Genomic DNA, 25,088 nt, shown 5'->3' with positions numbered 1-25,088 from the left:
ACACCAGCACAGAATCCATATTCATGTACTTCCACAGGTGAAGCATTAATATAGTAAGGCAAGGTTCCCTTTTGTTTGCCTCTGTCCCCTGCCTCTGTATTACTGTGGCTTAGAGCCTAGGAGCTCCACAGAATCTGAAACAATTATTCCGCACCTAGCTTTCTGTAGTGGGAGTGAAGACAGGGTTCCCAAACTCCATCCTCTACATCACTTTTATCCCCAGGTTCTTTTTTATTTTTATCTAGAGTACTTATCATCTACTACACACGGGTTTGTTGTGTGTGTGTGTGTTTGTGTGTTTAAAATATATAAATTTATATTTATATTTCATTCACTTCTATATCCTGGCACACAATAGATGCTCAATCCTACTACTGTTTTAGTTTGCATTTCCTCGAGCACTGGTTTAGTTGAGGATCTCTTTGTGTGTTTGCTAGCCAGTTAGACTTTCCTCTGTATTCCTACTTCCTAACACTATGCTCCTTAGCACATGGTGGAGACTCAATAAATTACAACTTAAAGGCATAAAGGAAGGAACAATCAAGAGCCAGTTTCTGGCAGTTTTGCTTTTGGAGTCTTCTTGATGAAGCTGGGAATTTGGTTTAAGAAAAAGAGTTGCCTTAAAATAAAAGGAGATGCCAGTGACTAGAGATTGTTTACAAGGGCATTGGTGCCTAGCAAGCACCAATCAACAGCACGCTCAGGTGAAATCCGAAAATGAAATCTGAGATGTCCTAACATGGCATGTTAAGGCTAACCATGGTCACAGGGTCTCTCATTCCAAGCCACCAAATCCTCTGGCGAACAGTTTCTGGTATGTTTCTAGGTCAAAAACAGTTCTTGTTAACTCATAGACTAATCTCTGAGGCTTAATTAATTAGTAATTAATTAGAAAAGCTTAAGTCTTTCTTCTCCTGGCAACTGAATTAAACTTACGCTTCTGCCATTTTGAACATAAGCTAAAGTACAGCATCCTGTCACACAATAAAAGAAGACCAAGGAAGCTAAGAGATTTGACCTAGAATGTAAAAAAATCTTTACAAAGTCCTGACTTGCCAGCTCCCAGGTCAAGATTTCTGAGACTCATTCATAGGACTCCATTTACCATGGACGATCTCATCACCAGGATGAATAAAAATGGACTTAGGCACCTTTACCAGAAAGGAAGGTCAAAGAGCAAACTTTGATACAAGTACATAACCTTGATATCGCTAATAGGTTTGGAGACAAAATAACTTTTTTTTATGTTTATTTATATTTTAGAGGGGGGGGGGACAGAGTGTGAGCAGGGGAGGAGCAGAGAGAGAGGGAGACACAGAATTCGAAGCAGGCTCCAGGCTCTGTGCTGTCAGCACAGGGCCCAATGCGGGGCTTGAACTCATGAACTGTGAAATCGTGACCTGAGCCGAAGTCAGACGCTTAACTGACGGAGCCACCCAGGCACCCTGGGGACAAAATACTTTTGATATGAAAATATGTTATATTTACACACAATTTTTTCGTTAAGACTCAATGTAGTATTTTCCCAAGATATCTCTGTGGGTCACTGCAGAATTGGGCAGAATCAAGCCCATTTGATCCACAGAATAACTGGGCCATGGACAAGGGTTAGGTCATAGAGTTAAAGAAAATACAAATTGGAGAATTCCAGAATTTAGAAGAGGGATACAGATGTTACTAAGGAAAGAATTCTAGGATATAAGAACTAAACACTGGTCCTTATAGGATCAGCTACACAAGCAGGTAAGAGCACAAATAATTCATGGTATTCATTTCTCAAACCACTAAGAGGAATACTCTGATGGAGTACATCTCAGAACTGACAATTTTAAATAAATTTGACTTTTAAAGTGAATTAGAAATTTACTTCCATTTTATATGAAAGCTTTTCTTCTTTATGTCCCTTCCCTTTTATAATATTCTAACAAAACTTCTTTCTTTCCCTTTGAAGCAGGGGTGTCTCTTGGTTCATAAGAGATGGTTTATAAATAACACCTACTATTTTGAACAGAAAATTTCAAAAGGCAACACAATTCCGTCATTCCAACTGGAAGAAGTAGTAAGTTTCACTCTTTTTAAAAGTCACATTGATCCAGGTCGCACTTAACTTTATCATTAATTACTGTGGCAGACAGACCCCAAGGAGACCCTCCAGAGAGATTCACCTCCTGGTGATCACTCCTTGTATAATCCCCTCACCTTGAGTGTGAGCTTCCAAGCAGTGGAATATGACAGAGGTGACAGGATGTCACTCTTGTGATCAAGTTACCTAACAGGGGAAACGTGATTTTCCTAATTTCTTGACGAAGTAAGCAGTCATATTGAAGGACCCTATGTGGCAAGGAACTGTGGGTGGCCTCTAGAACCTGAAAGTGGTCTCTAGCCAGCAGCCAGCAAAAAGCTGAAGCCCTCAATCATACAACTGGGAAATGAATTCTGCCAACAACATGAATGAGCTTGAAAGTGAAGCTTAGAAGTGCCTTGAATGGACTCAAAAGCAAGCAAATAAAAAACAAACGTTCTAATGCTTATAAAAACCTATTCATTTATTCATTCAATGAGTGTTATAAATTATTTGAGTGTCTGCTTTGTATTTGGCCTTGTTCTAATTAATAAGATTACAGCAGCAAACAGGATGAAAACTTAAGTAAACAAATAAAAATTATAATTATAAAGTGATAAATGCTATAAGGGAAATAGGGTAACATGATAGTCACAGAGAATGGAGGTAGCTACGTGAATGATTGGGGATTGACTCTTTGAAGAAATACAGTAAAACGGACACTTAAAGAATGAGAAGGGGCCAGCCATGCAAAGAGCCAGAGAAAGAACATTCTAGGCTGAAAAAACAAACGCAAAAAACCCCAAGAAGGGAATGTGCTAAATGTTCACAAAACTGAAAGGAGGCAGTGTGGCTAGGACATAATGGGCAAAAGGAAAAGTGGTCAGAGATAAAGCAGACAAGGGTCTGACAGGTCCCATGGCAAGGAGTCTGAATTTTATTCTTTTTACAGTGGGGACAGAGACAGGATCTAACACACATTTGCAAAAAAGCATGCTGTATAAAATGGACTGAAAACAGACAGAAGTGGAAACAGGGAGTCCTGGTAAGAGGCTTTTTCAGTATACCTAGACTGTGGTCTAGAGTCAGGAGGTTGGAGTGGAAAAAAGGAGAAGCAGTCAATTTTGGGAGATGATGAAGCAAAAGAAAGGATCAAGGATTTTAATAAAAATAAATTTTTAATGAGGATAGGTTTGTGGCTCTACTAACTGGGTGGATGGTGATGTCATTAATCGAAAATAGGGAAAGATGGCAGAGATTCACTTAATGGTTTCCATCTTAAATCTGGGGAAGGTAGGGAGAGTTAGCAGACAGAGGCCAAGAGTTCTTTTCTAGACAAGTCTATTTATTAGACTTCCAAACTGAAAAGTCAGGTTGGCAGCTAAATATATGGGATCTGGAGCTCAAGGGAGAGATGTATGTGGAAGCACTCCAGGTATGAACATAATAAACATCTAAAACCTGGGGAGGGAGGCAAAGTGTAGGGAAAGGCTTGAGCAGCAACAAGGGACAGAGGTGGAAGTGTGCACTGTAAGCAGCTATAAAAATGAAAAACTGAATACAATTCTTTTGCCATTGCTATTTGCAAATAATTCTGAAATTCATCTAAAAACTACTACTGGTTTATACTGAGTGTTCCCTCCAGAATCTTTTTTATGAACACCTAGTAATTTTCATTGGATGAGACACTTAACCTTTAATGATAGATATTCCATAAGTAAATGATCATGACAGGACTGAATTGTCAAGTGAGAATTCATAATTTGGTTCGGGTGTTACCACCATGAAGGGGCAAAATACAAAGGGCTGCGGAGAAGCTATATACTAAGCTGTCAAAGTTCTTCAAGTTCCTTGTACAAGAAAATCCATTTTTTTAGTGATAACACCAGAAAATATTTATATTGGGTGCTAATAAATGTCTGGAATTTTATACTGCTAACTTAATTCATCTTCACACCCCTGTGGTTGTTATTATTGTTGTATAATTAGCTCCATTTTGCCTAAGAGTAAAGAGGCACAGAGCAGTTAAGCAAGTTGCCCAAGGTCACACTGTCAGGGTGTAGCTGAATGCAATGGGTCTATTGCTGGAGCCCAAGCTTTTGAACACAATGCCCTTCTCTGTTTCTTAGAAGTGAAGTGGTATCATTTGATCTAGCGATGCTAATTCCAGCTCTCTTGCTTGGGTTGCAAAGAAAACCCACTGACTTTACCTATTTTTTTTTTTTTTATGGGAAAGTTTTGTAACAACCAGGAACACACTTTTTGTTTACAAGGTAATATTTTCTATTCATTCATAAGGCTTACCATGACTAAAAATATTCTGACAAAATAGGTATGCTTTTAAAATTCTGTATCACATTGTTCTTATTACAAATCTGATGTAAATGGTGACAGTGTCTATGTAATGATCAAAAAAAGAAAAAAGAAAAGAAAAGAAAAAAAAAGGAGATTTGTGAAGAAAGTACAGTCCTTGTTTTGACAGGGTACTAGTCTTTTCTCTTATAAAACTATAATTTACTTTCTCCTGTTCCCTTTCCCTCTAATTTTTCTATCCTTCTGTCAATAAGAAAAATCAATTACGGCATTTTATTTGACACACTGAAAATAATTATGATTTGCCACCTAACCAGCTCAGCTATGAATGACAGATACTTTTTCTTTTTCTCAAGGGAAACTTGACTGCTTTGGGACATTTCCATTTATGGGTTTTTGTTTGTTTTTATTTACTTTGAGAGAGAGAGAGAGAGCACAAACACAAACCAGTGGGAGAGGGGCAGAGAGAGAGAGAGAGATAGGTGCAGAGGATCCAAAGCTGGCTCTGTACTGACAGCAGAGAGCCCAATGCAGGGCTCGAACTCAGGAACCATGAGATCATGACCTAAGTCAAAGTCAGGCACTTAACCAACTGAACCACGCAGGTGCCCCAGGACATTTTCATTTATGGTTGGTTCCTTCACAGCAGAACAGTAAGTATGGAGGTTAGGACATAACTATGTTCATGTCAGAGTCAGAAGAAAAGGAGTTATGTCCCTTCTATTGGTGGTTTTCCTTCTTTCTCCTTTTGGGTAACTATCAGTCCTGATAAGTTCTAAACAATTACATTTTTTAAAATGTAAAAAGCAAATTATTTCATGGCTACCTCCCTTTTTTTGGCAAATAGTACAAGAGAAAAGAATGATGTCCAAAGGTCTTCAGGACCTATGCTCCCGTTTCTCCTAAGTTAAGTAAATTCCCATATTAGACTATATTCCAATAGAAGGCCTTCTATTACAATAACTTCTCAAAACTTATAGGACTGGAAAGTCTTACAGGAGGTCATAGTATAACCTTTCAATTCACAGATGAGAACATCTGTACACAGATATTGGCTACAGTGATTGAAGTTAGGACCGTGTTCATGTGCTCTTATACCTTCTACCATGAACAAGGAATACGACCCAAGTTTCCTCAGTTTGGTTTTTCTATAGCCACATTTCAAAAGACAACAAATTTTCCTTTATTCACCAAACATCTGAGGACACAAAAGTAGGCAAAGTCAAAAATTACTAACTGCAGGGAACCTGGGTGGCTCAGTCAGTTGAGCATCTGACTTCAGCTCAGGTCACAATCTCCCGGTTCGTGAGCCCCACATCAGGCTCACTGCTGTCAGTGCAGAGCCTGCTTTGGATCCTCTCTCCCCATCTCTGCCTCTCCCCTGCCTGTGTTCTCTCTCTCTCCAAAATGAATAAACGTTTTTAAAAAAAATTACTAACTGCAATACAGTATGATGAAGTACAATGGTTCCCAAATGTCAGTTCATGACAAACTTTTTAGTGGTCAATTGCAAAATGAGAAAAAGAACAATGTCAAAGTTTTTCGATGAGATGAATTTATTCAATTTAAAGAACTGTCCTGTACTATATAATTAAGACACTCCTGCTATTTTGGTACTAAAACAGTCCTTTAATTTTTCCCTGTTATGTGGGGGGTAAAAAATCCCAGAAATATATCACTCTCCCTAACCCTACTATATTAGTTATCTACTGCTGTGTAACAAAATACCCCAAAATCCAGCAGCTTATAAACAACAAACATTTATTATCTCAGTTTCTATGGGTCAGGAATCCAGGAGCAGGTTAGCTGGATGGTTCTAGCTCTCATGAGGCTGCAGTCAAATTGTCAGCTGGGGCTGAAATCATCTGAAGATCTGAGTGGGTTGAAAGATCTTTTTCCAAGATGGCTCACTCGCATCATGGTTGGCTGATGGCCTGAGCTCCTCAAATGCTGTTGGCCACAGGCCTCAGGTCCTCTCCATATAGGTCTCTCCTAGGGCTGCTCACGACACGGAAGTTGGCTTCCCTCCAGTGAGTGATCCAAGAGAATGAAAGCATCCAAGACAGAACCACAATGACTTTTGTAACTTAATCTCAGAAGGGATATGCCATTACTTCTGTCATTGTCTACTGGTCACAAAGACCAGTACAATGTGGGAAGGGACTATATCAGAGTGTTAATACCACAAGGTAGGGATTACTTTAAACCATTTTGGAGACTGGCTACCAGGACCACATTTCTTTTTTTTTTTTTTTTTTTTTTTTTTTTAAGTTATTTTACTAGACTACAAAATCAAATCTGAAAACTTTTGCAATAGAAAGGACATAAAAGTTAAAAGATTACTCTTCTAGTTAGTGAAAAATTAAGTCACTTGATTTTCTTGCCTAGGTTTCTTTAGAAAACAAGGGGGTTGGATTTGATAGTTTCTTAAATACCTTCCAGTGCTAACACACTACAGTTCTACACTAGGGATGATGATGATGGTGATGATGATGATAAAGATGACAATGAAGACAAATTTGATAACTTGCCCAGGTTCACTAGGCTAATAAATGGTGAAGCCAAAATTTGAACTCAGGAAATTCGACTGTATAGCCTATGCTATATATCTTAACCTATGGAAATAAATGAAAATTAAAGACAGTGAGAAACACTAAACAAGTTAAGTAACATATTGCTACCTTACTCTCTCATCCACTGCAAAAGGGAGAAAACAATCTCATTCCATCCCTACTAAGTATTTCATAAATACTAATTAGCTATTTTATTATAACTTACTTAGGACAACGTAATATAAGGGCCCACTTCAAGAAACCTGTCTTCATAACAACTTGTAATATAATAATGCTTTCTGTAATATGAAATTTCCATTGAAAAATGAACATGCTTGCTATATTGTTAGGGTATCACCTCCAGATGACTTTGGTAAAAAATACCCATAGTCAAGGAAAGCTTCTATGCAGGCTTGGAGAGGGGGAGGGGGGTGGTGGTAGTAATTTTTAATTTTTAATCTTGGTATTTTTCTCTCCTTTTTCTTTCTTCTTCTTCCTAAGCACTACTTTTAATTTCCCTTGAAAACTTTATAATAGCTGACTTTTTAATAAATCATTTTTCGTTAATGTTTTTTAAGAAAATATGATAATCACTATGCAGATAAACAAAAGACCATACTATAATGGTTTAATATTATCTATCCTTCTCTTTAAAAAAATACATATACATACACATATATGCTCATTGGCATCATATTCATGATAGTTTCAATTATGTTTTTTTCTAGATGTCTTCTGAATGTACTTCTTCGTCCCCCAAATATTAATACTCTTTTTCACCAAAATTAGAAACCCCTGAGCGAACGCTATTGGTATCAATAACAAGGAAAATCTGTGACTGTGGCTGCTCAGTGCTCAGTAAAGGCAATCTTCTGGCATGAAACAAGGCCAGAAGTCAGTTAAAAAGAATGAGGCAAAATTTCTTAAAAACCTCGCCAGAGAATGAACATGAAAAATAGAGGGCAAAATAACATTGTCAAATTTGCTTTCCATTTTAGAACTCAAGGCAAGACAAAAGTCACCTTGGGAATAGTAGACAATGTTTCCATTGCTTTTCACTAATATGGCAGAAAAAAATTAATGTTTCAGGCATTCAAGAGTGACAATTGTCTTTCAGACAGTTGGAAAGGACTTGAAAAAAACATTTGTTGGAATAAATGGAATGTGCCTTGGCTTCTGTGGTCAAAATTTCTGGGACTCAGCTGAAACAAGATTCTGGCTTAAGACTTATATGGTTTTCATCACCCTATAAACATTAACATTATTGATGCAGATCTGTCGCTTGAAATATTTTACCCATATCCTCCACTGCAAGGAATTTTCTTTTTACCCATTCATCTCTAGTGACAAATTTGTGGCACTTACAAATTTAAAAGGCTGTCAAAATCTAATAATGAAACCTTGGGGGGAGTCATATGGGGGCACAGATCAGAAAGAACCAAAATTAATTTCAGAGGATTTACTACATAGGTTAGGGGTCACCATAAGGTGAATTTCACTCTACAGTGTGAAATCTACAGAAGCAATACCTTCCCAGAAGTAAAGAATTGGTAGAAAAGGAAGTAGTGCTAGTCAAGGCATGGAACAAAGTGAGAAACTCGTTACAGAAAGCAATGCATAGACAGCATAGAAAACCACATGTCGTCAGTGACTTGAAACCATGCCATACTTGTTTTAATAATGGCTAGTTCTAAAAATCAGATATACTTTTCAACCATTGATAGCTCACCTGGGAAACTATCCATCTTAACAGGAATTGAATTTAAAGGCTTGAGTTCTACAAATCTTCCCTAGAAAGTGTAACCAAAATAGAAAGATAATTTATTTGTTAAATTTTTTTTTTCAACGTTTTTATTTATTTATGGGACAGACAGAGACAGAGCACGAACGGGGGAGGGGCAGAGAGAGAGGGAGACACAGAATTGGAAACAGGCTCCAGGCTCCGAGCCATCAGCCCAGAGCCCGACGCGGGGCTCGAACTCACGGACCGTGAGATCGTGACCTGGCTGAAGTCGGACGCTTAACCGACTGCGCCACCCAGGCGCCCCTAGAAAGATAATTTAAAAAGAAAAAAAGGCCGGGACTTTCCCCCCTGCCTAAACCTCCATGGTACCTGGTACTAGAGAAAGTCCAGTGGCTAGGAACATGTGTTCCTCAAGGCCTTAGTCTAGGTGTCTTGAGGAAGGAAAGTCAGAAGGAAGAGGCTGCAGGCTGGTACATCACGCAGAGGACACAGATGAGGAAGGCGCTCATGAACCAGGCGGAACCTCTGGAGAAGCTCTGGCCTGGGATACGCCAGAGACCATACCGGAATAAGACCTGGGGCATTCAAACAGTTGCCTTCTGTGAGAGGTAAAAATTAACGTGCCAGGACTCTCGGCAGGCTGATTTCACATAAGAAGGAGATGGTTCAGGACAGCACACCATGGAAAAAGGAGCCCGGTGCGTAAGACAATCAATCCTGATAGAAATCTGAGGTGGGGAATCAGGTCACTACTTCATAAGTGCTCCTAATGTTGGAACCGCAAGTCCCGAGACCACAGTCCTTTCTACCATGCCAGGGATGGGCTGGTGGTCTCCCAACTACACATGCTGAGAGAGAAGAACAGGAGTGTAGACAAAAAACTGTGGCACACCCTGCCACGACTGAGTCTTTCTAGCCCTTACTCACACCAGGGGAGAGGCGAATCCTTCCCTCACCTTTAAAGCTAAAATCTCACAGACCTAAGGATTGGAAATCCTTTACTCTTGTCTGAGTTCTCAAGTCTGAGGTCTGGCCGTTTGCAATTTTTCTGTACAGTGCCCAGATGCAGAAAGCCGGAAGGCAACAGACGCTGCTCAAAAGGTCTGGTGAGCGTGCTGGTCAGATCGTTAAGACTGCTTGCTGCACCCCGTTTTAGTTTCCTAGGGCTGTCGCGACAAATTGCCTTACACTAGGTAGCTTAAAACAACAGAAATGTACTCTCTCACAGCTGTGGAGCCTAGAAGTCCACCATCTCTGAGCGAGAACCCACTCCACTGCACTCTCCTAGCTTTTGGTACTGTTGGCAGTCCTTGGTATTCCTTGGCTTCCACTTATATTCACTCCAATCCCTATCTCATCTTCTCATAGTGTTCTTTTCTCTCTGTGTGTGTTTTCTCATACAGACACCAGTCATTGGATTAGGGTGAGCCCTAATCCAGTATGGCTTTATTTTAATTATATCTATAAAGACCCTATTTCCAAGTAAGACCATGTTCTGAGGATTTGGGTAGCTATGAATTTGGGGGGCACATTAGTCAACCCAGTATACCTCCAAATTCACCACAAGCAGCATCCAAAACATTTATTCCACCTATACAGCCAAATATTTATTTTACCTTCCCTCACCAAAGAGGAAAAAAAAATGTAGGATTCTTCACTAAGGAAATTAAAAAGGCCCCAGGGAAAAAGTCTTCTGAAACGTGGCATGTAGACATTGCCCAGTTAAAGAATAGACACCTCTCCTCAAGAGAGCACAATAAAGCAAACTACTTGCATATAGCAAAGCTCCATCTGGCCTCATATGGCCATATTCTTAAATAGGAAGAGATCACCACGGCTCTCTTAAAAACTGAAAAAGTCTCCATTCCAAGGAATATCAAGATAAAACAAAACAAACAAAAAAAGCAGGAGAAACAGAGATAGAGGAGGAAATCCCTCTGGTTTGCATTCTTAGGAAAATAAAAGAAAATGTTGTAGCCAAAAATAAAAACAAATAAGAAATAATACCATAAGAAAGGAATTACAGATCAAGAGATCATTTTTTAGAAATTAAAGTTAAGATTGAGGAGGGCACCTGTTGGGATGAGCACTGGGTGTTGTATGGAAACCAATCTGACAATAAATTTCATATTAAAAAAAAAGATTACCAAAATGATATATTCAAAATAAAATGATTAGAAGGTAAAGTTGAGGGCTGGCCCAGCACAACAATGACAAAAATCAAAGGCTGAAAATTCAGAAAAGAGAGACAGATTCCACCTAAGATGGTCCTTATCTACCTTAGCAAAGTTAGAGAAAACACAGGACAATAAATCAAATGCACAGCACAAGGTATTTTAACAGAGCCAAATGACATCTTCAGATTATAAAAGATACAAGTGTCTAGCCCAAGGAATGAAAAGAGACAAGCACCTAGGCATATAAAGGAAAATGGAAAAACAACAACAACAACAACAACAAAACTTCCAGAGATGTGAAAAACAGGTCCCCCTCAAAGGAATGAGAATCGGATCACCACCAATACCACTGCATGATAGAAAGTGATAGAATGGAAGCAACAAAATCTTGGAGGAAAAATTATTTTCAACCTAAAATTCTGCACCCAGGGAAACTATTATTCATGTGTGAGAGTCAAATGCCTTTTTGACATGCACAAAGTCAAAGCATTTACCTCTTACACACCTCCAAACAGTTATCTATCAATGGTAGGGTTTTACTTACTGCTTTTTCCTCTTTTCAAACCTTCCATGTACTACTAGTGTAATAAATGCTTTGTGTTTGCTGAATGAAGGAGAGTTTAAAGCAGAGGTCACTTCTTTTTTTCCTTTTCCCATCACTTGTAAATAATTTGAAAATGGCATGTCACAGTTCCTAAACGGGATTCAGAGATCAGAGTCACGTGACTTAACCCTCATGAGATTATTAAAAACTTTGGAAAGCATTATTTTGTTCTATATAAACCAATTTTCTCCCTCTACACAGAATCCCCAAATTGGTCTCTTTCGTCAAAAGAAAACCAAATGGTAAAACAAAGCATATATGTGAAATAATAGGCATTAGGTGTATAGAAGTATGAAAGCTATGTACCAAAGTATTTACCAGAGAGCTTTGTTTTTAGTTAGATACTTACGACATGGGTATGTAATGTTCCAGAATATGCTATGTAACAGGGACTGAACATATAAGAATTGCATATTTGAAATCAACATAATTTTATATTAAGAAACAGGTATTCAATTATTTAGTACAGAAAATGACATTTAAAAAAAATTTTTTTTTTCAACATTTATTTATTTTTGGGACAGAGAGAGACAGAGCATGAACGGGGGAGGGGCAGAGAGAGAGGGAGACACAGAATCGGAAACAGGCACCAGGCTGAGCCATCAGCCCAGAGCCTGACGCGGGGCTCGAACTCACGGACCGCGAGATCGTGACCTGGCTGAAGTCGGACGCTTAACCGACTGCGCCACCCAGGCGCCCCCAAGAAAATGACATTTATACCAAGTTTTCATTGTAAACGCCAGTATTTCCTCTCTATATCTTAACATACAGTGTACAGTTATAAACTAAAAATGAAGTAACATAGTTTATTGTTTAACAGAAGTATAAAGAATACTACCAAAACCCTTTTCTCCTTTCATTTGTGACATGCATAAACAAGAATGGCAACTGTAACCAAGTCCTCTCTTCAATAACATAAGCAGCATGGTTACAGATGCCCAGCAATGCTCAATTATATTAATTATGCATACAACTTAACTGTTAAGAACACAGACTTTGAATCAAAGTAGACTTAGCTTCAAATCTTGGCTCTACTATTAACAGATTTTTAACCTTGTGAGCTTCAGTTGTTTCCTCGATAAAATGGAAGAAGAGATAGTGCCTGGCCTAACAATATGGTGAAGATTAGATTACATGGTTAATCTAAGTTTTATTATAAGCCTGGCACAGAATAAGGGCTCAACAAATGCTAACTGCTATGATCAACATCACCACCACCACCACCACCACCACCATTCTCATCTGTTGGGCAGGCAAAACAAAACCCCAAAACTGGAATGGATCATTCTACTATTGAGAGAAGTATTCAGCATTAGGCACAGACCCTATACAAATACAATATATGCATCTCAGAGGCCTGGGAGGTTACACAAATCAGGCCAGGAATATGACGGAGATGGGTAAGGGCTGGTGGTTCACTGGTGGTGTGTCCTTTCCAATCAAACTTAAAAATTATTTTAAAATACCAGTGCAAGCTAAATGAAATCCTCTGCTGGTGGAATATGGCCTATAGGTAACTGGTTTTCACTGCCTGAACTAAAACCATTATTTAAGCTCTCAAGCTGCCCCTTAGAAAGATACCAGAAAACAGGATTCTAAGATTCCAATGTGTTGCTATGATTTTTTTCTAGGTTTCTCATTTTAATAAATCTTTTTTTTTCCCCACAGAATAAGAGTTACATGTTTTAATTACAGCAAATTAGGAAAGTGTGCAGGTGCACAAAGGAGAAGAAAATGACACATACAATCTTATCACTGGGGAGCAACTGATCTTAATGTTTAGGGATTTTCCTTTTTCCTTCAACTTTTCATAGCCATATTTTTCTTCTTGTAATACAAATACAAACCCAAGTTTTTGACTGAATATTTGGACGTTTGATTTAAGATTCTTTGGAAACTTAACATTAAATAATTGTAGCTTATTCAGTTATATGGACACACTTTAATAATCCAAAGTCTTTTTAAAAATCGAACATTTTCCTTTGCTTTCTCAGTATTTAATTATAGGTAATACTGTAAGAATATGTTTATGCATAAAATTGAAAAGTTAACTTACTTCTTTAGGACATAATCGCACCCCCCCCCAAGAATTGGTCAAAATGAAAAAGGACATTTTATTTATTTATTTATTTATTTATTTATTAATTTTTTTTTTTCAACGTTTATTTATTTTTGGGACAGAGAGAGACAGAGCATGAACAGGGGAGGAGCAGAGAGAGAGGGAGACACAGAATCGGAAACAGGCTCCAGGCTCTGAGCCATCAGCCCAGAGCCTGACGCGGGGCTCGAACTCACGGACCGCGAGATCGTGACCTGGCTGAAGTCGGACGCTCAACCGACTGCGCCACCCAGGCGCCCCGAAAAAGGACATTTTAAAGTCCCTTGATAGATATCGTCCATCTGAAACTGAAATAGTTACATCAGTAACTAATCCCACAGAAAGATTTAAGGAATGCCTTTTGGCTATCTGTTTGCCAACTATGAATCTATGGTATGTCTAACACATATGTTAAATTAAGATTCTGAAACTACTCCTTACACATCATCAAAAGAAATTAAAGTCCAGGGAAACATTAAAATTATCATTCTAGCAATATTTTCAACCAACATCAACCCTGAATTTCTTTTTGTTTCAGAAGTATAGGAATAAAAATTAAAACACCGCATCTTACTTACATCAACATTGTCACAGAGCCTACTGTAGAGCTCTAGCTCCCGCCGGGATGTGCTATGGAACCTAAAGTCTATCTACCTAAGAGTAAAGCAGTAGCAATTCACCAGCTACAGTTAATACAAACTGTATAATCATACCTGAGTCACCTATCTCAATGAAACTTGGAGGGGTAAAGCTGATCACTTCATAAAAGTGATCAGGGTCTTTAGCAATTAACGGTCTCAGTTCTCTAGGACAGGTGAAACCAGGTATCATGGTCAGGTTTAAGACCCCCATATAACAAAACAAATAGTGCCCCAAAATCTGGAAGTGAAACCAGAGTTTTACATTTCCTAACAGGATAGCATGGGACCATACACACACCTAAACGCCAACAACAAAACAAAACAAAACAAAACAAAACAAAACAAAACAAAACAAAACAAAACAACACAAAGGACTAGGATACTAAATTTTCTTACTCATCTCATGAGACTATTATATATGGAAATCAAGTACAAGAACAGCGAGGCATTTGAAAAATTAAACGTCATTATCACTAGATGTTATAAATTGGTACATGTGGAAGCACTAATTATCAGTTAAGTTTAATATGAAGATACTGAATTCAAAGTTCCTTAAGGGTAGGGATCACGTTCTTTGTGACTCCCATGGTTTATAGCACATTTGCTTTGAAATTGAGGGTACAATTATTTATTGAGTAAATGAATAAATAATATTAATAAACTATATTTGATTAGTATCATATGCAAAATGGCTTTCAAAATATTTTCACAGAACGATTGAATCTGTAAGTCCTGGTAGGAACATGTTTCCAAACATTTTAGATCCTCTATGCTGGAAGAAAACAATTATAATATTCCTAATTTTTTTGTGCTTTATAACATTAATTGTGAAATAAGTTCCTCTCAGCATCGTTATCTTAAAATAAAGCACAGTCCTTGTTCATTAGATGTTCAAGGGGGGAAGTAAGAGAATGACTATATATGTCAATTAAAGCAATTATAGAACAGAAAGATGTTGGGATGAATATCCATCAAGTTAGTTTTAGAACACATAAGAAGCATCAGAGTTTTGGAGGAAAAAAAAAAAAAAAGGCAAAACTGCCCTATCTTGGCTGAGTAGCACTATTAAATTCAGATGCAGGGTTCTATTTAGTTTGGACAGGTCCCAGCCACAGAACAAAGTCAGTCTGTCTTAGTACCATAACTGAATTCTACAAGTTAACAGCTTTTCATGAAAAGCTGCCATTTCAAAATGTCAATCAAATCTGAGCATAAGTGGGAACTCCTGCAGAAATAACCAGCTGCAGGTTTGAAAAACATTTTTCACTGAAAGTGGAAACACAAAAGATGTTTGAACGGGATCTCTTTTCATTCCTGTAACAGTAGACGGCCATTTTCACAACATCAAGGACAGAAAACAGAGGGCAAAATTGCAAATAATGTCTTGAAAGGGCTATTTGCAGGGGTGATGACTGATTCAAGTTACAAATGACAGAATTATTGGCAAATGGGAACTCATTAATATGAAATTGTTTGTTTCTCATTAACTGATCACAGTCTCAGACTATTCTTTTAATTGCACTTGAATGATTATACAATACAGAATGAAATGTAGCCTCAAGTTTTGACATTTACTTTCAACTGCTTTACAGAAATTGATAATGGTATCACCTGTCTTTATGAGTGTGGGGGAGGTCACCAATTATAGTTTATAATCAAATTTTAAAAAACATAATTTCACTTTTCAGAATGTCAAAGACAGTAAAAATACCATGAGATCTCGCACCTTTCTTCCAAGAAAAAAATCCCTTCTAAGCAATGCTAAAATAAGGTGAAACTACATAAGGGTAGCAAATATGATGTACTGTATGTGGAAAGGAGCTAGTACTTACTCAGGAACATGCACGTCAGAAAGTAAGACTCTGTAGAAGACCTGTCAGCACACTAGATTTTCAGAGGCATAAAGCAGCATACAGATTGACCAGGAAATAGCTTTTAAAAACTGTTGCACAATGGAAAGAGAGTGATGCAACACAAATGCCCTACAAACATTTTCTTTTTACATCACACACTTCCACAAATTATTTTTTTTTCACTCAATGACAGCTAATAGGAGAATTTAATGTTCATAGAAATGATGACTCCTCTGAACACCAATGCAGTTGTCTGTGCAGGAGAGAGGATATTAACACTGATTTTCTTTTGTAGAAATGGTAGGGAAAGTCAAAACTGTAGTTTAAAAAGTACTACCTATACCATACATAAGGTTCTATTACAATTTTCTGGGCTCCCAAGATTAACCAAATTTTATGTATTTGGAAGATTTGGAGAACCTGTTTGAGCCTTGTTTATATACTTATTATACCCCATATTGTTGACACTTAAATATGAAAACAAACAGGTGGCATTTAGAAATTAGACTCCAACTCCCAAATAAATGCTACAAACTATTTAAACCAAGAAGTGTTTTCATACTGGTATGACATAATTCAGGGATGCGAGAATCTGCTGTCTTATGTCTTTTTAAGTTCAACTTCCCTCATTTTCAGAAATTTAGTCTCTCTCTGTTTTGCTGACACAAAAACTGACACACATCTCTCCCAAATGCAGATTTAATTTTAGTAGGTATGGTCTAATTAACATACTTAACTCTAGCCCAAATTGTGATTCTATGGTTTCACACACCTATATCTACCTGGGAATTTCTCTTGGGCTTATAATCAACAACAGCAAAGACTCAAAATAAGCACCTAATACCATTCGTATATAAAATTAAGTAAGCAGAGATATAATAAGTCTCACTAATCTCCCTTAATCTTTTCAAAAGAGCCACAATTCAAGGTCAGCTATATACACCAATCACATTCTCCATTACAGAGAAATAGTCTTCATTCTAATGTGAGTAAATGAATTCAGTTTTAATATGTGTTTCCAAATACGGGACAGTTAAGCCTTGGCGCAACAGCATCTTCTGCTCTACTTTAAGGACTTTTCATTTAGTGCTATAGCATTCATAGAGGTTCCTAAGAGAATACCCAATATTTAGTTCCAAATGCTTTTAATTCTTGCATTTGAACAGCTGTATGAAGTGGCAGAGCTTCTTAAAAAAGTTGGTGGGAGAGGGGGGCATGAGTTGGTTACCAGTTGTCACCCAAAGATAACAGTTACTTTTATGGGGGTATTACAAATGCAAATGGTTAATGCGGTATAAATTGTATACTAGACTTTAGTTAGAATGTCTAAAGCTATCACACAAGGCATTCATCTGTGTTCCCTGTTTATGGGAATGAAATATGTAGTCATTTGAAGTCCACAATATGTATACTGTGTTTGTAATAACTGTAGATTTTACAAGCACATTATTCTTTCCATTAGGATTAAAACCTCACCGAATAGCAATTTGTGAAAGAATTCTAGCAGGGCCCGGAGCCCAGAACTCTGACCTCTGATGAGATGCTTGGCAGCAACAAACTCTGGGTCTCGGCAAAACATCTGGTTTGAGTTAGACTTCCTGAAAAAATAGCCCCTGTACTGGGGAAACTGGTATTCACTCAGCTTTGTATATATACTTTGACTGACTTCAACACTGCTATAGGAAAAAAAGAGAGAGAGAGAGAGAGAGAGAGAAAGAGAGAGAAAGAAAGAAGAAAGACTCCACTAGAATACTTGTCAATCACGATAGACTCTTTGGTGGCTCCTCTAGAATGAAACTCTCTTATTAGCTAGAATAGTCTTTCTATCTTCCTTCCTTATTTCCATGTTATATCATATAGAGTGTATAGTAACTTCAAGATAACTTAAAAATAAGTCCAAGTTTGCTATTAGCAAACACAATACATTACTTTTCTTTTAATCACTCCAGGGGAGAATCACCAGTTATTTTTAACTTCATTCTGTTTACATATATATGGAGGGAAAAAAAATAAAACAACATTGTGAGGATTCCTATAAATTTGGTAAATATTAAAACTAAAACAAATTAAATAGCTTCTAACTAGTGTTCTTTCTAAAAATGATAAACGTAGTAGCAATGTTTATGGGTAAGAAGTTCTTGGAGTTTCTGCAAATTTAATAAAAATCAAATCCAAAAATGATTCCTCTAGTGTGTGTGTGTGTGTGTGTGTGTGTGTGTGTGTGTGTGTGTGTTACAGACAAAAATCTTCTGGGTTAATATGCAAACACGACACAACTTGGAGACGGGACATTACTTAAAGGGTCTCCTGCCACTTTCATCTTCTGATTAGCAGGTTTAGTAGGACAAATGAGGAAATCCATCCACTGCAATTAACATAAGTCTCTAGGTTATTTAAACCCATCAAAAGGGGACATTAAATTATTCCGCATTCTTATATATACACAGAGTCTTTTGAAGCAGGGTTCTTATATATCAGACTGAAGACAATCCAAAACGATGAATGGTGCTTGCAAAAGAAAAGGGCAGTATCTAGGTAAGCTGTTTACTATAGCCAAAAGGATGTAATATAATATTGTATATAAAATTAAAAGAAGCATAAAAACAGGATATTCCCATGTAGTACTCTCTGCCTTGACTACCATTTTCTTTGAGTTTCTAGTAAAAGCAAAAATGTAACCCAACCTATCCCACGTCAATGTGTAAGATTAAGGTTGAATGGGATGTGATTGGGAGCATGGTTCAGTTTGAAGGATCTGCAAAAGTTCTGTAAACCTCAGGTGGTGGTAAATTGCCATTTTACCTTCCTATACATCCCTTTTTTTAAGTATCACTTTTGTGAATAGAACTACAAACTCATTTAAGTTTAGTCTTCTGACAGAGCAGTGTGGAACAGAACATAATAGTTGTACATCTCATTAAGTACAAGTTTGCTTTTCTACTAGTGGCATTGCTAAGGACTCTACTGAACAATTAACAGGTTATAAGACATCAATGTCACTCTCCAACAGGTATCAGCCATCGGCAAAACCCACTTCCACCATACTTTAGGGAGCTATTATTTATGCTCTGTTTACAGATTAAAAATAAAATCTTATTGACCAAACCCAAGCCAGCATGTGCTCAAAGTTCCTCAGAATCCTCCTGACACACACACACTTGTTTGTCGACTTGTCACAAATAGCACAAATAGTTTTTAACATCTGTCACAACTATTATTCAGCGGATTATAAGCTTTGTACTATCTCCATATGATACACTTTTTAAAAACAGCACTCATTTCTACCACAAAGTCTTGTTAGTTCCATTCTAATTGAATCCACAAAATAATCATGGAAAGTGAAAGATTTTGCTTCTCTTAACACTGTTTCTTGAATCCATAATTCTTATAAATTTTAACATAACGTGCATTTGCCAGCTTTGAGTAAAGTACCACGTCGCTGAAACTCAGCCCTTCTTTTCTCCACACCCTTGCAACCTTTTTGTGTACGCGCCCCACATACAACCCTCTACACTTCTTAGCTCAATAGAAAAATGTTTCTCTAAAAGGTGTTCATTTTGATACAAAATAAAAGTCAATAAAGGACATGACAAATTCTTCCCATTTAAATGTAATATTTTGAGAGAGTATATTATAAAATACAATGCAGATTTATACCAGCAAATGCCTACCGGCACACGTTTACTTTTCTATCTCAAAACAAGGATAAACTAATCCTGTTGTATTCATTTCTGAAAGAAGGCAAAGGCATTTTTGTTTGAAGCTGTGTGAGAATGCACTCAGAATTATCATACATATTTATAGGTAATCGCACTATAGGTATATGATGAGCGGCTTAGAAAGTTTTTAGAATAATGATTGCCTAAAATGCCTACATAAATTATTTTTGAAAGACTGCTTTCCCTAAAACCTGACTGCCTAACACTCTGTGTCTGAGTCAGAGCATAAGCATAAATGTATATGACTTGACACGTGCGATGGTTTAATTTTGTCTGATGATTAAAAAGAAAGTCATTATCATAATTCTGAAGGCCACTCAGAGAAACCCTTTGAAGCACAGGGAAGGGGACTCCTCTGTCATCCTCCTTATGAAAGAAGTAGCAAGTAAAACACTTTTCTTCTTCATGCAGCTTTGGAATGTACATAGCTCACTCCTTGAGTACAGATCAAAAAAACTAACAATGAATAAAATAATAAAAAATAACAGTGGTGATTTTGTATTATAGTAGTACTTTTACACTGGAATTAAACAGCAGATTTTCTTTCCAAAAGGCATAAAGAGCATTTCACTGCTAACCCCCTGCATTTTTGAAAGCTGTGGCCACAAAGGCACCTTTATAAAATAAGCCCCCACTTGTTAAAACTGTAACATTGCCACCATCACTAGAGTTTCACCTTAGTGACTTAAATAAATATAAATAAAGTAATAAACACTATATGTTTTATAGAGTTCTATGAACCAGAAAAAAAAAATCACCTTACAAAATAACCTCCTGGCAAATGCAAAAGAAAAGCTAAATTTGGTTTGCTCATATTTTCTGAGTTCCCAGAATATAAGAAGCAGCTAGGGGAAACCTAACTTATTTAACTGAAAGACTTTTGCTTATTTCATTTTCCACATTAGCCTTTATGGAAAGCAAAGGAAAAAAAGTATTAAACAGGAAAGAATCAGAGAAAGGCAGTCATTAAAATAAAAAATATTTAGGGGGTTAAAACAAAATATCTTTCATAGTCTATGTTTTAAGATGACCTTGAAGAAAATCCGTCTACTGACTGATGTCGGATACCGAAAATAAGCTCTGTAAGAATCAGGTATGATGGCTGATATTCTAGGCGGTAAAACGTCCAGCAAGTAAGCTACCTGCTTCCCATCCCTAGCAATTAAGTGATGGAAAAACACCATGCTGCTGCTGTCTGGTGGTTGTTGTATAAACTGTTTTACCCAGAATTGAGGAACAGAAAATACTAATGACTACTATTGTTTCAGACTTGTTAATATACTAATGGAGATTTTGTAAAGTTTGAATGTAATTCTCCAGTCACCTGGATGATAGCAATAACAACAACACTTATTTTAAATGACTCCAAATTATATACAGTTGAGTCAATTTTAATTTGTTTTCATTTAAGGTCTTCTAAAGTTGAGGCCAGCATGCTGAAGAAAAATATTAAACTATGTATAACCCTGTGTCAACATATGATGCTACTGGGAATGGTAAGTGAATTAATTTTCCAAGGAAAATTAATTACTTATGACTTACAGTTGTAAAAGCAAACAACGTAACTCTGGATTAGGGCACATTTAATTTCTGTTTGTAGGAGCGATTAAATTAATTTCATATAATTCATGGTATGTAATGGAAAGCAGAACAAAAATGAAATTCTAGACAATGACTGACATAGAAAAATGTATATATTTATGAACCTGATCCAAAAATAAAGGTCATGGATATTAATCACTGGATAATAAAACAGCTTTTTTAATGGCCCTGTAACAATGGATTTTTAGCATAGTTTTTAAGAAAACTTCTCCAAACAGAAATGTCTAATGGAGAAACAAAATAGAAAACTGTAATTACATCCTATAACATCTCTAAATCTCCTTCATCCCCCCCCCCCAAAAACAGGTAGTTGGAATAAAGGATTTGCACTTCTTTTATTTATAACAATAATTTTTGTCCACATAGATTTGGGGGAGCTAAAACTCAATATACCATTAAGTGGTTTTCTTAAAATTACAACTAAATTATCTTCCTAACACCCAAATAGTAAAGTGCTTCTAAAATGGATCATCTGTGATTCATTTGACTGAATTATGCACCTGAGTACTGCTAAGACAACAGATTTTGGCTAACTAACGGATCCTAAGAATATATGCACAGCTGTACAAAGGAAAATATTCATTTTTTTTACTCCATCATTTCTACCTGTCCCGATTAAGCTAGACATAATCTTTTAATTTTGGATTCCAACTTCATGGCACAGCCCAGGTGTTAAAATCAAGAATTAAATCTTGCCCTGATAGTAACTCCAATGAGTTTCAAGTAACTATATGAAATGTCATTCTCATGATGTATTAAAAACACACACGAAATCAGAACATTTCATATTCTGGTAATAATCCTAAGTACTGACTATCCCTGGCCACCTGGTGGAAATCATTGTTAGACAAATTCCCACTGACGTTTGGGAGCATGGACTATGAGAGAGTAAGCATTTTGACATATTCTTTTAAAGGAAAGTAAAATATTTCTAGGACTTTTGCTTTTAGGAAAGAATAGATGTGGGCTTCTGATCAAAGATACAGCATGAACCCTTAAAAAGATAGAAATAAAAACTACACACATGCAAAATATACATTTCCCCTCAAAATTTTACTTTTTACAAATTTTGAAGTATTCCCTTTTCCTCGTCACACCTTCTATCAAGAAGAGCACTTAGTATTCCCATATTATTTTATCTTTCAAGATAAATATTTATACAGGAAAAAATTAATTTATGTAACATTGCCTTTGAGACCGAAGAGAGAAAATTACTAAAAATATTCTAAATTCCATTATAATTTTAGACCTATTAAAGGAAGAAGTTGTTACATTACTTTGGAGTCTATGAAAATTAAAATTTGTGGAACTATAGTCTTCAAAGGGGATTTTTTTTGGAAGTAACTGTACTATGAGAAGACTATGGACAGAAACTTTCATTCCAAGAGAAGCTGTGACTTAAGCACGATTAGGAAATGTTTTTGCTTTATTTTGAAGAGTAAAACTAAATGGAGCAATGGAAACGTCACCTTTCTGGCTTCTTTTCCTAAAACACAGGTTATCCTTATTTCAAAAAGGACCTCACTCAGCATAACCCAGACTGAAAAAGGGGTCTGCTTATAAAACTGTCCTTGATAGGTTCTCTTTAGGGTAGGAGGCACATCCAGCTTTGGTTCAACTAGTAAAGCTACCCAGGGGGCTGAAACATCACCTTGGACTCTCAGAGAACTGAAACTTGACTTTATTTCCTTTCATTTCTGGCTTCAACATCAGAACAGGATTTTGAAAAGACAGAAAAAAGAAGAGAACGGATGGGAGAACGAAACCATGTCCTTCTAGATCAGAACGAAATCAATCCTGCCACCCACATCTGTGCTGCTTAACTACACTCGTGAGAAGAACACTGAACGCTTTTCGGAATGGCAATAGAGTCTACGAGATGGATGGGCAAGACTTACGGTGACACTCCCTCCTTAGAAAACACACACACACACACACACACACACACACACACACACACACACACACACACATACACACACACCACCCTCTACATTCCCTTGAGTTTGAAATGAATTTCATAAGTCTCTTCAGGCATCTTTCTTTTATTACAGCCCACATTCATATTTCAGTAGAACAACTACAAGGGAGTCACTAATTTTTTATCTAAACTATGACGTTTTGGCAAACGTTATATAACCAACTATAAATCCACAACAAGCCTCAAATACTAAAGAGCTGGTAATTATATGATGAGAAACAGCTTGATTATGGGAGAGGCAAGGCGGGCTGTCAACAAACAAACAGCTGTTTCTTATTGACAACCTATAACTAGATCGTGCATCCCAACAAACTAAGGAGTTTGTTTCTGTTGTTGCTGTTGTGTTTGTTTTTAACTATTCCACCCCCTTCCCCTCCCACGTCCAAAATACTGAGTCGATTTAAACATTAGATGCAAACCACAACAGAAGAATCGGATACACAAGGATAACAAGTAAAGCACTACAGACTTATAAAAAAATTCTGTACGTAATAACTAACAGAAGTTTAAAGTATACTTTCCAATTCGACTTCAAATGGCTATCTTTCCCTGTGCAACACGTCCTGTCATTACTATTTATAAGAGGCAGCTCCGGCAATGGGCCTGTTTCCTCATTCTTGGATTATGACCACAGCAATGCTGCCACTCTGATCCTTTGTTCTGGAAGCTTTCTCCGTAGCTTCTTCCATCCTCCCTGTTAGCAGCAGGGAATGAGCATGCTTAGATCTGTCAGTGTGAACTCTAAGGTCCATTGTAACTTGAAACTAAATGATTCTAGGAATACTTGATAAGCTTAGCGTATGAATCAATAATGGGAATAAAAAGAACCTTAACATCACAGGTTAAAAAAAAAATCCACAAACGTAAATGGAATCTTTATTTGATGTCCTCGTGATATGAAATAAAATCACTTTCACATTTGCACCTTCAGGCACTTTCATGTACTTTTTGTGTGTGAGGTTTTTTTTTAAAATACATATACATTTCCTTTTAACACCCTTTCAGAAAGCATATAGGTAACCTTATTTTATTTTCCAACAAGCCACGAAGAAGTAAAATTACTTTCCCAAAGTCACACAGCAAATGTAGCTAAACCAAGGTAAGATCACAGCTCCTTTTGCTGGGCCCCTGTGTTCTTTCCACTGAACCATAATGAAATGAGGCGGGAGGCCAGTGAAAATGTTCACGCAATTTCAGTGGTAGGCAGGTTCCCTAACCATATAGAAGCTTTACCTCTCTGGGAAATTTTGGTTAAACACACCCTGCATTATAACTACCCAATACAAGGAGGAGTATATGTCAATGGGCATACTTAATGCGTCCCAGGTATGACTAACAAGTATTTTAATCTAGAATCCAACTTTCCTTTGCAAACTTAATGATAAACAGAGGATTTCTCCACAAGAAGATAGCTCCTATCTCTCTCACAACCACAGGGTTCCATTTTATTTAAAATCATGCTCTTACCATCTAGCAGATTGGGCTGGATATCTTCTGTATTCTGCTGCCATCAGTGGGTCTGTGTTCGGTTAATGCTACTCTGGGAACATGCCCGTAAATTTGTATTTTGAAAAATTCAAAGTTGCTTAAATTTGTCAACACATATCTGAGTAGGTTTCAAATCGTAAACGAGGGTAGACCCACTTTTTTAAAAGCCTGGTTGTATTTCACACCATATGAAGGGAGGGGCCCCGAGAAAAGGGACTAGGGAACAAACTACCTCTTCAAAAAACAGCTCACAG

General features: G+C 37.1%; 1 protein-coding gene and 1 long non-coding RNA gene across 8 annotated transcripts in view; one reads left to right on the top strand and one right to left on the bottom strand.

The window, feature by feature from the left end:
* Nucleotides 1–25,088, bottom strand: part of SRBD1 (S1 RNA binding domain 1) — a 228,453-nt gene that overhangs the window by 73,042 nt on the left and 130,323 nt on the right. The window lies entirely within an intron of this gene.
* LOC147582541 (uncharacterized) lies at nucleotides 1,668–24,059 on the top strand. Of its 2 annotated transcripts, none has more exons than XR_015249240.1 (4): nucleotides 1,668–1,743; nucleotides 1,952–2,059; nucleotides 21,175–21,259; nucleotides 23,079–24,059. It is a non-coding gene; the product is annotated as an uncharacterized LOC147582541 (long non-coding RNA). The 2 variants fall into 2 exon arrangements; XR_015249239.1 differs by having other exon boundaries at nucleotides 1,687–1,743; nucleotides 1,955–2,059.

The sequence above is a fragment of the Puma concolor genome, chromosome A3, assembly GCF_028749965.1.
Source record: "Puma concolor isolate L17-30 chromosome A3, mPumCon1.1.hap2, whole genome shotgun sequence".
Taxonomy (NCBI): domain Eukaryota; kingdom Metazoa; phylum Chordata; class Mammalia; order Carnivora; family Felidae; genus Puma; species Puma concolor.
This window is presented reverse-complemented; position numbering and strand designations above follow the sequence as displayed.